The sequence below is a fragment of the Hordeum vulgare genome, chromosome 5H (assembly GCF_904849725.1).
Source record: "Hordeum vulgare subsp. vulgare chromosome 5H, MorexV3_pseudomolecules_assembly, whole genome shotgun sequence".
NCBI classification, from domain to species: domain Eukaryota; kingdom Viridiplantae; phylum Streptophyta; class Magnoliopsida; order Poales; family Poaceae; genus Hordeum; species Hordeum vulgare.
This window is the reverse complement of record NC_058522.1, coordinates 216,580-235,003: the sequence shown is the minus strand read 5'-3', so window position 1 is coordinate 235,003 and position 18,424 is coordinate 216,580. Positions and strand designations below refer to the sequence as shown.

General features: G+C 43.4%; 1 pseudogene; it reads left to right on the top strand.

Moving 5' to 3' along the window:
* Positions 1 to 752: 752 nt before the first annotated feature.
* LOC123452233 lies at positions 753 to 16,133 on the top strand (annotated as a pseudogene).
* Positions 16,134 to 18,424: the final 2,291 nt, after the last annotated feature.

Sequence of the window (18,424 nt, the reverse complement as noted above, 5' to 3'; positions counted from 1 at the left end):
AAAGAGGTATTGAATAGCATCAAGGATCTGAACATATAATCTTCCATCGAGTAATCCAACTAGCATCAACTACAAAGAGTAATTAACACTACTAGCAACCTTACAAGTACCAATCGGAGTCGCGAGACAGAGATTGGTTACAAGAGATGAACCAGGGTTTGGAGATGAGATGGTGCTGATGAAGATGTTGATGGAGACGAGTCCCCTACGATGAGAGGAGTGTTGGTGATGACGATGGCGACGATTTCCCCCTCCGGGAGGGAAGTTTCCCCGGCACGACGACCCTGCCAGAGCTCTAGATTGGTTCTGCTCAAGTTCCGCTTCGTGGCGGCGGTGATTCCTCCCGAAAGCCTCCTCTTGATTTTTCTGGAATGAAACCCTCCTTATAGCAAAGGATGGAAGCCAGAGGGCCAACAGGGAGCCCACAAGCCCCCTAGGCGCGACCAGGGGGGTAGGCCGCGCCTAGCAGGCTTGTGGCCTCCTGGTGGCTCCCCTCTGGTACTTCTTCCGCACAGTATTTTTTATAAATTCCAGAACAATTCCTTGTTTATTTCCACGGCTTTTGGAGTTGCGCAGAATAGATATCTCAAACTTTCTCCTTTTTCAGGCCAGAATTCCAGCTGCCGGCATTCTCCCTCTTCATGTAAACCTTGTAAAATAAGAGAGAAAAGGCATACGTATTGTACCGTGAAGTGTAATAACAACCCATAAAGCGATAAATCTCTACTATTAAAGCATGATGTGCCGTCGTGATGGTTCAACCTCGCTTCTGGTTCGACCTCCCAGCGATCCCACCTTGTCTTACCCATCCCTGAACCAAAAAAACACAGAAAAAAAAATCCAAAACGGCCTGCACGCCCTCCACTTTCCCCGTCGGTCTCCATCCCCAGATCTCTCTCCCCCACCCCCTCCCTCGCAACCACCCCGATGCACCCTCTCCCCCGAGACCCGGCGCCGCCTCCTTGTCCATCGGAGCGCAGTCGCGCATCAGGGTCGGGGGTTCTGCGAGCATCACCCGCCCTGCGAGCTCGCGGCCGCCCCCGTGCCGCTCGGTGCCGGCCCCGCCCCCGCCCCCGCGCCGCTCGGTGCCGCCCGCTCCCCAGCGCATTCGGGCACAGCAGACAACGAGGAGGCGCTGCGATGGGCGGCGCTGGAGAAGCTTCCCACCTACGACCGCGCGCGGACGGCGGTGCTGGCCATGCCGGAGGGGGAGATCAAGGAGGTGAACGCGGACAAGCTGGGCGCGCAGCAGCGCATCGCCTCGGTCGGCGACGACCATGAGTGCTTCCTCTCCAAGTTCAAGGACCTCGTCCACCGGTAACCCCCTCCCCCCCAGCTTGAGCTCCGGCAGCAAGCCCTAGGGTGTTGGAGTCATCGCCGTACTAGGAGATGGAGGTGCAGGCAGTGGTGAAGGGAAACAGGATAACCGCCGCGACGGGTGCAGCACCGTCCGCTTAGCAAATCTCTCAACCACGGCGGGGTTCCCCACAGCCGCCCTGGCCCTTTCTATCCCTTGCTCCGCCTCTAGCATCTACCATGACGGCCACATCTTGTCTCCGAGGACGGCGGCCATCCAAAATTTTCTACTGCACCTACCTGTTGAAAACAGATAGAAACGGAGGCCTCCATGGCAAGGCGCATCAGTGCCGCACGGGATCCGTACGTTCGAGTTACTGCTCTATTGTTTTCTCCTTTGTAATCTAATTTCTGCCTGTGTGTAGTTAGCACTTTGGAGAATTTGTTTTCAGGGAACTGCTTTTTAATCACGTTGGTGAACTACCTTGCTGCTCAGTTTTTAAAACAAAGAGATCTTACAAGCGTTGAGGAGTTCAAAAGCATGATGATCGAAATTACCTACAAGTAGTATACACAGAGATTGATTATATTTGTTGTAGATGGAAGAGAAAGATATATGAAGTTTCTGAGGCAGGTAATGTTCATCACGTCCTTGGCTTAGATTGATCCAATTTTATAGTGACATGGGAGGCCATGGATTCATAGTCATGATGCATTGTATGAAAAAAAATCCATGACTACACATAGAGAGAACAATATTGTTCATGAGACACATTGGTGATAGACAGAACAAACTTCTGTGTTTACATCATTTTGTTTGTGCGAAAGCTCCTTAATTTATTCATGGGATACATCGGTGATAGACAGAACAAACATCTCTATTTATATCCATTTTTTGCAAGGTCCTGGCATGCTATAAATTTTGTTTTCTTTACATTCATGCAGGAAATGAAGCATCAATGTGACATTAATAGGTTTGAACATAACCATCCCACTTTGTCCATGAATTGATAAATATGCCTCTTAATTCTTCTTCCACTCTTATCATATATTTCATTTGTATCTACTTTTATTTATTATTTCTTGTATACCTCATGGTATAAATATAAGTTCTCCATTTTTCTTCCAGTCAATCATATTCATCTGCATCTACTTGGTTGAAATATATTTTCTCCTGAGTGCATACCTCGCTTGTGTACAACTGCTATGTAGGAGTGATGGGGAACGTCGCATGGGAAACGAAAATTTTCCTACGCGCACGAAGACCTATCATGGTGATGTCCATCTACGAGAGGGGATTTCCGATCTACGTACCCTTGTAGATCCCATAGCAGAAGCGTTAAGAAACGCGGTTGATGTAGTGGAACGTCCTCACGTCCCTCGATCCGCCCCGCGAACCGTCCCACGAACCGTCCTGCGATCCGTCCCACGATCCGCTCCGATCTAGTGCCGAACGGACGGCACCTCTGCATTCAGCACACGTACAGCTCGGCGATGATCTCGGCCTTCTTGATCCAGCAAGAGAGATGGGGAGGTAGATGAGTTCTCCGGCAGCGTGACGGTGCTCCGGAGGTTGGTGGTGATCTAATCTCAGCAGGGCTCCGCCCGAGCTCCGCAGAAACGCGATCTAGAGGAAAAACCGTGGAGGTATGTGGTCGGGCTGCCGTGGCAAAAGTTGTCTCAAATCAGCCCTAAAACCCCACTATATATATAGGAGGGAGGGAGGGGAGGAGGCAGCCTCAAAACCTAAAGGTTTGGCTGAAATTGGAGGTGGAGGAGTCCTAGTCCAATCCTACTTGGAGTAGGATTCCACCTTCCCACTTGGAAACTCTTTCCACCTTGTGTTTTTTCCTTCTCAAACCACCCCACTAGGGGCCTTAGTGGGAACTTATTCCAGCCCACCAGGGGCTGGTTTATGTTGGGGAACGTCGCATGGGAAACAAAAGTTTTCCTACGCGCACGAAGACCTATCATGGTGATGTCCATCTACGAGAGGGGATGAGTGATCTACGTACCCTTGTAGACCGTACAGCAGAAGCGTTAGAGAACGTGGTTGATGTAGTGGAACGTCCTCACGTCCCTCGATCCGCCCCGCGAACAATCCCGCGATCAGTCCCACGATCTAGTACCGAACGGACGGCACCTCCGCGTTCAGCACACGTACAGCTCGACGATGATCTCGGCCTTCTTGATCCAGCAAGAGAGACGGAGAGGTAGAAGAGTTCTCCGGCAGCGTGACGGCGCTCCGGAGGTTGGTGATGATCTTGTCTCAGCAGGGCTCCGCCCGAGCTCCGCAGAAACGCGATCTAGAGGAAAAACTATGGAGGTATGTGGTCGGGCAGCCGTGAGAAAGTCGTCACAAATCAGCCCTAATTGCTCCATATATATAGGAGGAGGGAGGGGGACCTTGCCTTGGGGTCCAAGGGACCCTCAAGGGGTCGGCCGAGCCAAGGGGGGGAGGACTCCCCCCCCAAACCGAGTTGGACTTGGTTTGGTGGGAGGAGTCCCCCTCCCTTCCCACTTCCTCCCTCTTTTTTTTTCTTTTCCTTTGATTTCCTTCTCTTGGCGCATAGGCCCCCTTGGGGCTGTCCCACCAGCCCACTAAGGGCTGGTGTGTCTCCCCAAAGCCTATGGGCTTCCCCGGGGTGGGTTGCCCCCCCCCCCGGTGAACTCCCGGAACCCATTCGTCATTCTCGGTACATTCCCGGTAACTCCGAAAACCTTCCGGTAATCAAATGAGGTCATCCTATATATCAATCTTCGTTTCCGGACCATTCCGGAAACCCTCGTGACGTCCGTGATCTCATCCGGGACTCCAAACAACATTCGGTAACCAACCATATAACTCAAATACGCATAAAACAACGTCGAACCTTAAGTGTGCAGACCCTGCGGGTTCGAGAACTATGTAGACATGACCCGAGAGACTCCTCGGTCAATATCCAATAGCGGGACCTGGATGCCCATATTGGATCCTACATATTCTACGAAGATCTTATCGTTTGAACCTCAGTGCCAAGGATTCGTATAATCCCGTATGTCATTCCCTTTGTCCTTCGGTATGTTACTTGCCCGAGATTCGATCGTCAGTATCCGCATACCTATTTCAATCTCGTTTACCGGCAAGTCTCTGTACTCGTTCCGTAATACAAGATCCCGCAACTTACACTAAGTTACATTGCTTGCAAGGCTTGTGTGTGATGTTGTATTACCGAGTGGGCCCTGAGATACCTCTCCGTCACACGGAGTGACAAATCCCAGTCTTGATCCATACTAACTCAACTAACACCTTCGGAGATACCTGTAGAGCATCTTTATAGTCACCCAGTTACGTTGCGACGTTTGATACACACAAAGCATTCCTCCGGTGTCAGTGAGTTATATGATCTCATGGTCATAGGAATAAATACTTGACACGCAGAAAACAGTAGCAACAAAATTACACGATCAACATGCTACGTCTATTAGTTTGGGTCTAGTCCATCACATGATTCTCCTAATGATGTGATCCCATTATCAAGTGACAACACTTGCCTATGGCCAGGAAACCTTGACCATCTTTGATCAACGAGCTAGTCAACTAGAGGCTTACTAGGGACAGTGTTTTGTCTATGTATCCACACAAGTATTGTGTTTCCAATCAATACAATTATAGCATGGATAATAAACGATTATCATGAACTAAGAAATATAATAATAACTAATTTATTATTGCCTCTAGGGCATATTTCCAACAGTCTCCCACTTGCACTAGAGTCAATAATCTAGTTCAGATTACCATGTGATTTCAACGAATCCAACACCCATATAGTTCTGGGGTCTGATTACGTCTTGCTCGTGAGAGAGGTTTTAGTCAACGGTTCTGAAACTTTCAGATCCGTGTGTTCTTTACAAATCTTTATGTCATCTTATAGATGCTGCTACTATGTGCTATTCGGAAATACTCAGAATATCTACTCTACTATACGAATCCGTTTCACTACTCATAGTTATTCGGATTAGTGTCAAAGCTTGCATCGAAGTAACCCTTTACGACGAACTCTTTAACCACCTCCATAATCGAGAAAAATTCCTTAGTACATTAGTTACTAAGGATGCATTTTGACCGCCGCTAGTGATTCAATCATGGATCACTCTCTGTACCTCTCAACATACTTTGAGTCAAGGCACACATCTGGTGCGCTACACAGCATGGCATACTTTAGATTCTACGGCTACGGCATAGAAGACGACCTTCGTCTATTCTCTTTATTCTGCCGGGGTCGGGTTTTGAGTCTTACTCAAATTCACACCTCACAACGCAACCAAGAACTCCTTCCTTGCTGATCTATTTTGAACTCCTTCAAAAACTTGTCAAGGCATGCATCTTGTTGAAACTTCTATTAAGCGCTTTCGATCTATCTCCATAGATCTTTGATGCTCAACGTTCAAGTAGCGTAATCCAGGTACTCCTTTGAAAACTTCTTTCAAACAACCTTGTATGTTTTACAGAAATTCTACATTACTTCTGATCCACAATATGTCAACCACATATACCTATCAGAAATTCTATAGTGCTCCCACTCACTTCTTTGGAAATACAAGTTTCTCATAAACCTTGTACAAACCCAAAATCTTTGATCATCTCATCAAAGTGTATATTCCAACTCTGAGATGCTTGCACCAGTCCATTAAAGGATCACTGGAGCTTGCATACTTGCTAGTATCTTTAGGATCGACAAAACCTTCTGGTTGTATCACATACAATGTTTGCTCAAGGAAACCGTCGAGAAAACAATGTTTTGACATCCTACGTGCAATATTTCATAAATAATGCATCAACAACTAACATAATTCTAACAGAATTTTAGCATCGCTACGAGTGAGAAAGTCTCATCATAGTCAACTGTTTGATCTTGTCGAAAACATCTTTGCGACAAGTCGAGCTTTTCTTAATAGTGACTTATCACCATCATCGTCTGTCTTCTTTTAACGATCCATCTTTACTCAATAGTCTTATGACCATCAAGTAGTTCTTTCAAAGTCTACACTTTGTTTTCATACATGGATCCTCTCTCGGATTTCATGGCTTCGAGCCATTTGTCGGAATCTGGGCCCACCATCGCTTTCTCCATAACTCGTAGGTTCACTGTTGCTCAACAACATGTCCTCCAAGACAGGGTTATCGTACTACTCTGCAGCAGTACGTGACCTTGTCGACCTACGAGGTTTGTAGTAACTTGATTCGAAGCTTGATGATCACCATCATCAGCTTCCACTTCAATTGGTGTAGGCGCCACAGGAACAACTTCCTGCGTCCTGCTACACACTGGTCGAAGTGATGGTTCAATAACCTCATCAAGTTTTACCACCCTCCCACTCAATTCTTTCGAGAGAAACCTTTCCTCGAGAAAGGATTCGTTTCTAGAAACAAACACTTTGCTTTCGGATCTGAGATAGGAGATGTACCCAACTGTTTTGGATATCCTATGAAGATGCATTTATCCGCTTTGGGTTCGAGCTTTATCAGACTGAAACTTTTTCACATAAGTGTTGAAGCCCCAAACTTTCAAGAAACGACAGTTTAGATTTCTCTAAACCTCAGTCTATACTGTGTCATCTCAACGGAAATACGCGGTGCCCTATTTAAAGTGAGTGCGGTTGTCTCTAATGCATAACCTATAAACGATAGTGGTAATTCGATAAGAGACATCATAGGATGCACCATACCAAATAGTGCGTGGCTATGACGTTCAGACACATCATCACACTATGATGTTCCAGGTGGCATGAACTGCGAAACAATTTCCACATTGTCTTAACTGCGTACCAAAACTCGTAACTCAGATATTCATTTCTATGATCATATCGTAGACAGTTTATCCTCTTGTTACGACGAACTTCACTCTGAAACGGATTTGAACTTTTCAACATTTCAGACTTGTGATTCATTAAGTAAATACTCCTGTATCTACTCAAATCGTCACTGAAGTAAGAACATAATGATATCCACTACGTGCCTCAGTACCCATTGGACTACATACATCAAAATGTATCACTTCCAACAAGTTACTATCTTATTTCATCTCAATGAAAACAGGGCCTTGCTCATGTGGTATGATTTGCATGTCACTAGTGATTCGAAATCAGGTGAGTACAAAGATCCATCAGCATGGAGCCTCTTCATGCAATTTATACTAACATGACTCAAGCGGCAGTGCCACAAGTAAGTGGTACTATCATCATTAACTCGTATCTTTTGGCACCAATATCATGAACATGTGTAACACTACGATCGAGATTCAATAAACCATTGAAGGTGAATATTCAAGAAAATAGAGTAACCATTATTCTGCTTAAATGAATAATCGTATTGCAATAAACACGATCCAATCATGTTCATGCTTAACGCAAGCACCAAATAACAATTATTTAGGTTTAACACCAATCCCGATGGTAGAGGGAGTGTGCGACGTTTGATCATATCAACCTTGGAAACACTTCCAACACGTATCGTCACCTCGCCTTTAGCTAGTCTCCGTTTATGCCGTAGCTTTCATTTCGTGTTACTAATCACTTAGCAACCGAACCGGTATCCAATACCCTCATGCTACTAGGAGTACTAGTAAAGTACACATCAACATCATGTATATCAAATACACTTCTTTCGACTTTCGCCAGCCTTTCTTATCTACCAAGTATCTAGAGTTGCTCTGCCTCAGTGACTGTTCCCCTCATTACAGAAGCACTTAGTCTCGGGTTTGGGTTTAATCTTGGGTCTCTTCATTAGTGCAGCAACTGTTTTTCCGTTTCACGAAGTATCCCTTCTAGCCCTTGCCTTTCTTGAAACTTAGTGGTTTTACAAACCATCAACTATTGACGCTCTTTCTTGATTTCTACTTTCGCAGTGCCAAACATCGCGAATCTCTCAAGGATCATTGTATCTATCCTTGATATGTTATAGTTCATCACGAAGCTCTCACAGCTTGGTGGCAGTGACTTTGGAGAACCATCACTATCTCATCTGGAAGATTAACTCCCACTTGATTCAAGTGATTGTCGTACTCAGACAATCTGAGCACACGCTCAACGATTGAGCTTTTCTCCTTTACTTTGTGGACAAAGAATCTTGTTGGAGGTCTCGTACCTCTTAACAAGGGCACAAGCATGAAATCACAATTTCATCTCTTTAGAACATCACTTTATGTTCCGTGACGTTTTACTACGTTTTCGGTGCCTTGCTTCTAAGCCATTAAGTATTTTGCACTGAACTATCGTGTAGTCATCAGAAACGTGTATGTCGGATGTTCATAGCATCCACAGACGACGCTCGAGGTGCAGCACACCGAGTGGTGCATTGAGGACATAAGCCTTCTGCGTAGCAACGAGGACAATCCTCGGTTTTACAGACTCAGTCTGCAAAGTTTGCTACTATCAATTTTCAACTAAATTTTCTCTAGGAACATTTAATATAGTAGAGCTATAGCGCAAGCTACATCATAATTCGCAAAGACCATTAGACTATGTACATGACAATTAGTTCAATTAATCATATTACTTAAGAACTCCCACTCAAAAAGTACATCTCTCTAGTCATTTGAGTGGTACATGATCCAAATCCACTATCTCAAGTCCGATCATCACGTGAGTCGAGAATAGTTTCAGTGGTAAGAATCTCTATGCTAATCATATCAACTATACGATTCATGCTCGACCTTTCGGTCTCATGTGTTCCGAGGCCATGTCTGCACATGCTAGGCTCGTCAAGCTTAACCCGAGTGTTCCGCGTGCGCAACTGTTTTGCACCCGTTGTATGTGAACGTTGAGTCTATCACACCAGATCATCACGTGGTGTCTCGAAACGACGAACTGTAGCAACGGTGCACAGTCGGGGAGAACACAATTTCATCTTGAAATTTTAGTGAGAGATCACCTCATAATGCTACCGTCGTTCTAAGCAAAATAAGGTGCATAAAAGGATTAACATCACATGCAATTTATAAGTGACATGATATGGCCATCATCACGTGCTTCTTGATCTCCATCACCGAAGCACCGGCACGATCTTCTTGTCACCGGCGTCACACCATGATCTCCATCATCATAATCTCCATCAACGTGTCGCCATCGGGGTTGTTGTGCTACTCATGCTATTACTACTAATGCTACGTCCTAGCAAAATAGTAAACGCATCTGCAAGCACAAACGTTAGTTATAAAGACAACCCTATGGCTCCTGCCGGTTGCCGTACCATCGACGTGCAAGTCGATATTATCTATTACAACATGATCATCTCATACATCCAATATATCACATCACATCGTTGGCCATATCACATCACAAGCATACTCTGCAAAAACAAGTTAGACGTCCTCTAATTTTGTTGTTGCATGTTTTACGTGGTGACCAAGGGTATCTAGTAGGATCGCATCTTACTTACGCAAACACCACAACGGAGATATATGAGTTGCTATTTAACCTCATCCAAGGACCTCCTCGGTCAAATCCGATTCAACTAAAGTTGGAGAAACCGTCACTTGCCAGTCATCTTTGAGCAAAGGGGGTTACTCGTAACGATGAAACCAGTCTCTCATAAGCGTACGAGTAATGTCGGTCCAAGCCGCTTCAATCCAACAATACCGCGGAATCAAGAAAAGACTAAGGAGGGCAGCAAAACGCACATCATCGCCCACAAAACCTTTTGTGTTCTACTCGAGAAGACATCTACGCATGAACCTAGCTCATGATGCCACTGTTGGGGAACGTCGCATGGGAAACAAAAAATTTGCTACGCGCACGAAGACCTATCATGGTGATGTCCATCTACGAGAGGGGATGAGTGATCTACGTACCCTTGTAGACCGTACAGCAGAAGCGTTAGAGAACGCGGTTGATGTAGTGGAACGTCCTCACGTCCCTCGATCCGCCCCGCGAACAATCCCGCGATCAGTCCCACGATCTAGTACCGAACGGACGGCACCTCCGCGTTCAGCACACGTACAGCTCGACGATGATCTCGGCCTTCTTGATCCAGCAAGAGAGACGGAGAGGTAGAAGAGTTCTCCGGCAGCGTGACGGCGCTCCGGAGGTTGGTGATGATCTTGTCTCAGCAGGGCTCCGCCCGAGCTCCGCAGAAACGCGATCTAGAGGAAAAACTATGGAGGTATGTGGTCGGGCAGCCGTGAGAAAGTCGTCACAAATCAGCCCTAATTGCTCCATATATATAGGAGGAGGGAGGGGGACCTTGCCTTGGGGTCCAAGGGACCCTCAAGGGGTCGGCCGAGCCAAGGGGGGGAGGACTCCCCCCCAAACCGAGTTGGACTTGGTTTGGTGGGAGGAGTCCCCCTCCCTTCCCACTTCCTCCCTCTTTTTTTTTCTTTTCCTTTGATTTCCTTCTCTTGGCGCATAGGCCCCCTTGGGGCTGTCCCACCAGCCCACTAAGGGCTGGTGTGTCTCCCCAAAGCCTATGGGCTTCCCCGGGGTGGGTTGCCCCCCCCCGGTGAACTCCCGGAACCCATTCGTCATTCCCGGTAACTCCGAAAACCTTCCGGTAATCAAATGAGGTCATCCTATATATCAATCTTCGTTTCCGGACCATTCCTGAAACCCTCGTGACGTCCGTGATCTCATCCGGGACTCCGAACAACATTCGGTAACCAACCATATAACTCAAATACGCATAAAACAACGTCGAACCTTAAGTGTGCAGACCCTGCGGGTTCGAGAACTATGTAGACATGACCCGAGAGACTCCTCGGTCAATATCCAATAGCGGGACCTGGATGCCCATATTGGATCCTACATATTCTACGAAGATCTTATCGTTTGAACCTCAGTGCCAAGGATTCGTATAATCCCGTATGTCATTCCCTTTGTCCTTCGGTATGTTACTTGCCCGAGATTCGATCGTCAGTATCCGCATACCTATTTCAATCTCGTTTACCGGCAAGTCTCTTTACTCGTTCCGTAATACAAGATCCCGCAACTTACACTAAGTTACATTGCTTGCAAGGCTTGTGTGTGATGTTGTATTACCGAGTGGGCCCCGAGATACCTCTCCGTCACACGGAGTGACAAATCCCAGTCTTGATCCATACTAACTCAACTAACACCTTCGGAGATACCTGTAGAGCATCTTTATAGTCACCCAGTTATGTTGCGACGTATGATACACACAAAGCATTCCTCCGGTGTCAGTGAGTTATATGATCTCATGGTCATAGGAACAAATACTTGACACGCAGAAAACAGTAGCAACAAAATGACACGATCAACATGCTACGTATATTAGTTTGGGTCTAGTCCATCACATGATTCTCCTAATGATGTGATCCCGTTATCAAGTAACGACACTTGCCTATGGCCAGGAAACCTTGACCATCTTTGATCAACGAGCTAGTCAACTAGATGCTTACTAGGGATAGTGTTTTGTCTATGTATCCACACAAGTATTGTGTTTCCAATCAATACAATTATAGCATGGATAATAAACGATTATCATGAACAAAGAAGTATAATAATAACTAATTATTATTGCCTCTAGGGCATATTTCCAACAAGGAGTACCTAGGAATTAGAAGACAAGTGTTGGTGATAGCTGGAAGATAATAAACATGAGGAGTAATATGTACAAAGTAGTTGGCGTATAACTCCATTTTGGGCTTTTTAATAACAAGTGCATTCTCTTGTTATGATTCTCACGGAAGATGTTAGCAGCACAAACTATTGATGCGTATGTGTGATAGCCTTTATCACGAAATTGTACTCACAAAAATAGTTATAATTGTATCTGATTAGGAATATATTATGCCTTGGCGTTGTTCGAGACAGGTCTCAGCTCCATGATTTTGCCAAAATCATGGCACCTGAATTATGACACATTTTTTCTCACCTGAAGCGCTTATAATGTTTTTTATCGGAAAACTACACTCTTGTATACAATGTGCTATACAAGGTTCATTAAATCATCTAAATTACACAATACAGTATTATTAGTTTCCTTTTTCCATTATCTCCCGGTTCCAGCAACCTATATTCTGGCTTAATGGCTAAACACACTTTTTGCTTACTTAACATGGTTGCGTGATTAAAAAAGGCATGGTTTCCATTGGCTATTTTCCACTACATAAACAACAATGTATATTCCTACCTACCGGATATGCTACCTTGATTGCTTAGCTCCCAAATTAACAAGCTCCAATGTTATTCTATATGACCGTCCAGAAATTAGATGGAAAGATACGCATGGTGATGTTCTAAGGGCCCATGTTCATCTCGAGGCACATAATCTCAGATTTTCTAAGTGCACTGTAATCCCGTCTAGATATGGTTCTAGATAAAAGAACATGTTTTCTATTTTCGAAACAAATAGAGGCATATTTAATCTCTAGAACATGTTCACAGGTCCTAAATTTGCCATGGCACAGAATGTCACAGGTTCTTTCGGTGATGCAGATTCATATTTTATATGCCCATAATGTATTTGATGAAAATCCAAAGAGGTTGTGGATGAAAAATCGAAAGACGTTGTGCATATGGCCTCCACGGACTTTAGGACTGGGTCACCTGGCCATCATTTTCACCTTCTCAATTCCCATTTATCAGGTATGTGTTTATGTTAGTTCACAACTCTGTTGTCTTTTGGCGTAGAAAAATGTTGTGGGAAAATAATTCCGATGAGTTATCCCTATGAAGTATGCATCAGTGTGTCCAACTATACATGTCACAATAAATAGTAACTTATCATTCAAAGTCTGGATTTTAATTATAGCATGTAAATATTGGGTATAAAGATAGAGATAAAGTAAAGCTCCCTGCCTGCAGGTAGATAGCGTGCAAATTACTTGTGCTCTCAGTGTCCTGTGAACCCTTAATATACGTGGTTATAATCCATCGGGTAGTGTCAACACTATGCTAAACATGCTCCTTACAAGATTTGTAGGATGGGTTGATATCTCATTTCTTTAGGCCGACTGCATATTATGATTTGATAATTTACAGTTGTTAGGTGTCCCATGCACTGATCATGCAACTCTTTTTTTAATTGTCCGATGCTCTAAGGGGGGCACAAATCCAAGCAAACAGTCTGCTGTCCATCCCGTTCTAACTACTAAAACAAGTAGCGGTGGAGGTACATCCCAGAAAATATCCTGGGTGTGACTGCCGGATGTAAATCGACTATGTTAGTTTATTCACAAGGTACGATCCATATGCCTTCGAATCTGAAGGGGCGCTGTTGTGTGCTTTTGTCTTTTGAGCTCTGTATACTTTTCACCCGACAAGCTGATGCTACTATGATGTATGTGTAAAACAAGTATCCCTTACTATGTGCAAAACAAGTATCCCTTACAGACTGACATCGAGCAAAACAAGCATCAGCATCCTGCATATCAGTATGAAGTGAATTATGCCATTTTGCCTTCAGTCAGGCATCCAAGCTTTTTTTTTGATATGTTCCTTGATTCTCTCTTGTTGACACTATCTGTGTGGAGATCACTGAAGTTTTTCTTTTCTTTTCTGAACTTCTATGAGTTTTGAAATGCTTTGCGCTTTCTTTCATACATTGAAATAAGAGAATACATAGTCTCAAGAGATCAAGACACTATATGTTGTGACACTATACGTGGGAGGGAGGGAGTACTATTGTTTCCATATAGTCACCATTCTCTGCATTTCTTGGCCCTTTTCTGGCAACATCTTGTGTGTACGCTGTGGTTTAGGTGCACTCCTGCACTAAGCCCCTAATGTGTCGTCGACTCATGTCATACTTCATGCTTGGTTTAGAACTTGTTTTGCATACTGAATATACCGTGTGAGAAAGTATCATTTAATACTTGGAGAAAAATGGAAAATTATTTGCAACTGTCAAATCATGTTGGCATATCATTAAGCCTAACCTAATGTGTCGTCGACTCATGTCATACTTGCATTGCAGTTTTTCTTTTAGAGGATTTACACCTGAAATCCATTTTTTATCAATAAAAACGTGGATCTCAGTTTGGTTTCATATTATGCAGGATCTATATATGTTAGAGTTTATGAGGACAAGATTGATCTGCTAAGGGCTGCTATTGTTGGGCCTTCTGGAACTCCATATCATGATGGTTGTTTCTTCTTTGATGTTCGTTTTCCTCCTGAGTACCCGCGATGTCCACCGGTATGTTGGCACTTCACACCTGCCTCCCCTTATTTTTCCACTTTATCACCACCAATGCAATCTCTTAACAAAAAAGTATCATTTAATACTTGGAGAAAAATGGAAAATTATTTGCAACTGTCAAATCATGTTGGCATATCATTAAGCCTAACCTAATGTGTCGTCGACTCATGTCATACTTGCATTGCAGTTTTTCTTTTACAGGATTTACACCTGAAATCCATTTTTTATCAATAAAAACGTGGATCTCAGTTTGGTTTCATATTATGCAGGATCTATATATGTTAGAGTTTATGAGGACAGGATTGATCTGCTAAGGGCTGCTATTGTTGGGCCTTCTGGAACTCCATATCATGACGGTCTTTTCTTCTTTGATGTTCGTTTTCCTCCTGGGTAACCGCGATGTCCAGCGGTATGTTGGCACTTCACACCTGCCTCCCCTTATTTTTCCACTTTATCACCACCAATGCAATCTCTTAACAAAAACCTATCCGATATGCACAGAAAGTATACTACCATTCAGGTGGGCTTCGGCTAAATTCAAACCTATATGAGAGTGGAAAGGTGTGCCTTAGCCTGCTGAACACTTGGGAGTCTGGATGTGAGAAGTGGAGCAAGTCAAATTCCACCATGTTGCAGGTGTTGATCTCCATCCAGGGCCTCGTGTTGAATGATAAACCATACTTTAATGAGCCATGCTACAAAAACACGGTTAATACATCTCTTGGTGAAAAGCATTCCATGGCATATAATCAGACTGCATTTGTTCTATCCTGCAAGACTATGATGTATTCACTTCGTCAGCCTCCTAAGGTAATTTACAGAACCCTCATTTCTTGCCATGGTTAAAAGATGTCTTGGTTACTCTTCATGGCGTAAAAGAAGATTCTCACTGGCCATGGTTAGAAAGTTACTGATACTCGTGCTGAAAATAAACTACATACATCCAAATTGGGTTAGAAATAATCTCCTACAGTACTTAAGTAAATCAAATTGTCTGTGTTTTTATTTTCTACGATGAACATGGAAGATCTTTCTTTTTATTCCGAACAATATGATAAACAATGACACATTACTAGGGCGTCCTAATAGCTCAATTATGTTTCTGTTGTATCAATTATACCTGCCATCTCCTCAATTCCTTTTTAGCTGTGTTAAGTACAGCCCCGTGAAGTTAGACAATCTGCACCCATAGAGGAGTTGTTCCTCGTGAGTCGTGACATGAAATTACCAGCTTCAAATTTTCCACATCTTCGTAAAACGTCCATTATATTTTTATTTATGGAATGTTGAACAAAAAGGAGAAGAAAAATGATCTTCTGAAATATCACCACTATTGTGCACCAGTATCTTCTAAAGAGAACAGAGGTCCCATCCCGAGTGGAACATGTTTGTAGCACATGGCAAAAAATACATCCTTGGGATTTATACCACGTGTGCATTGTTCTTCATGCCACTGAATTCATTCTTACAAGCTTTTCACCTGCTGCAGCATTTTGAGATCCTTGTTGTGCACCATTTCCATGAGCGGGAGCGAGCCATCCTGGAATCATGCAGCGCATACGCGTCTGGCATTGTCGTCGGATCATCGGTCAGGGATGGCGCAAAGTACGCCTGCGACAAGTGCTTTGCAGGCTTCAAGAAGTCCCTTGAAGACTTTGGTACCAAATGTTGCCTTTTCAATAATGTTTTTGTTCATTGAAAAAGCTTGCTGACATCAAAATATTTCTATTTGTGATCCTATTCCTTATCGAACTGAAATATATTGCCATTGCAGTTCAAAAAATGTGATGAACCTTGAATTATTATAAGAACATTTGTAGTGAGCTGTATGATTACAATCTCCTTGTATTGATTATTCAAAATATATTTGCATGGTTCTAATTGTCCGATAATGGTACTCCCTCCCACCCGAATTAATTGACGCAACCTCGAGGGAGTAGCAATAATGCATCTTGGTTCATCTGAACAATTTAATTGAAAAACAATTAGCGAATGTCTTTCTCTTTTTCGTTTTGTCTTTTTATGTTTTTTTCTTGTAGTAAATAGATGCTTAATTAGCTTCTGTCTATTCAGTTGCTGTTGGTAAGAACATTGGTCCCTTCTAAAGTGTTGTACAAAGTCAAGATATTTTGAGTCTAATGCATAAGATGGGCTGCAAGGTGTTTTTTAATAGTAAGAGAGTCGAGACTAAAAATAATCTCCAAGATTCGGAATATGACTTTATTTATTTTTTCATAACATAATTTGCATCCCGTGGCAACCCACAGGTACTCAACTAGTATCAACATAAAAGCATGATGCAAAATGGACGTATCACTTAGCGATCTACAAGAGTACGTAGATCTAATCTCCTCTTGTAGATGGACATCACCATGATAGGTCTTTGTGTGCGTAGGAAATTGTTTGTTTCCCATGCAACGTTCCCCAACACGCGGGACCAAAAAATAGTGAATAATAGCATGGAAAACTGGCTAGAATATGCCAAATCCGTGATTTTGTCGAGGTCCCCAGAAGCGAACCTGGGGTTCCCCGAACGTTTGGATCATCATGGGACCCGAAAACAATGAGTAATAGCCTTGAAAAATGGCCAAAATATTCCAAATCTAAGAGCTTTGGCGAGGTTCTGATAAAAGGTCCCTGGGTTTCCTGAATGTTCGGGTGAAAGCGGGCCCTCAAAATAGTGAGTAATAGCATAGAAAATTGGCTAGAATGTGCCAAACCCGCGAATTTGGTCAAGGTTCACGTAAGCGAACCCGAGGTTCCCCGAACATTCGGGTCGCTGCGGGACCCAAAAACAGTGAGTAATGCCCTCGAAAACTAGCCAAAATATGCCACATATGTGAGTTTTAGCGAGGTTCCAGTAAGCGAACCCCGGGTTCCCCGAACATTTGGGTCGCTACGGGACCCAAAAACAGTGAGTAATAGCCTTGAAAACTAGCAAATATATGCCAAATCTGCCAGTTTTGGCGAGGTTCCCGTAAGCGGACCTTGTGTTCCCCAAACGTCGCAAACTCATCTCTTGCATTTACTTTTTTGCCTCTCGTTTTCCTCTCCCCCACTTCCGAAAAACAAAAATTTACAAAAATATTTGCCTTTTCGTTCGCCCTTTTCTTTCGCTTGCTTTCTGTTCGCTTGTGTGCGTGTGCCTTCAATATGCTTGCATCTTCGTTTGCTGAAAATCTATTGATATGGATCCTCATGCACTTGCTAATCTCTTTAAGAGATCCAATTATGTTGAACCAATTGCTAATGAGTTGAGTGCACTTGACTTTCTCTTTGGAGTTTTGCTTGAGATGCGTGAATCTGAAAATCGTGATGAAGAGATTCATGAAGTGATTCACGAGGGCTCCTTGAATGAAAAGCATGATTGCAATGGTTTCACTATAAATCCTATTAGTGTCAATCATGCTAAAAATATGCAAAACCCTAAGCTTGGGGATGCTAGTTTTGCTATGTCCACTACTTGTTGCAATGATCATGATTGGGGTAATGATTTTTCTTATGATCTTGAAAATTTGTTTAAGCCTCGTGATGAATATGATATTTGCAATAATATTGAAAGTGGGTTTGGAGAAGTCATGACTTTAGTTGATGATAATCCCACTATTTTTGAAGAGCGTCAACTTTGCATGCATGTGGATCATGAAAAGAATATCCTATATGATAGCTATATTGTTGAATTTGATTATGACCCCACATGTAATTGCTATGAGAGAGGAAAATATTGTGGTAGAAACTTTCATGTTACCAAATCACCTCTCGTTATGTTGAGATTGATATTGTCTCTTTCTTCTTCCTTGCATATGGTAACTATTGGTTGTCTTGACAATTTGTTTTCCTATAAAATGCCTATGCATAGGAAGTATGTTAGACTTAGATATGTTTGTCACATGTTTCATGATGCTCTCTTCGTGTTCGATTGCTATCTTTTATGTGAGCATCATTGAATTATCAATGCCTAGCTAATGGCGTTAAACAATAGCGCTTGTT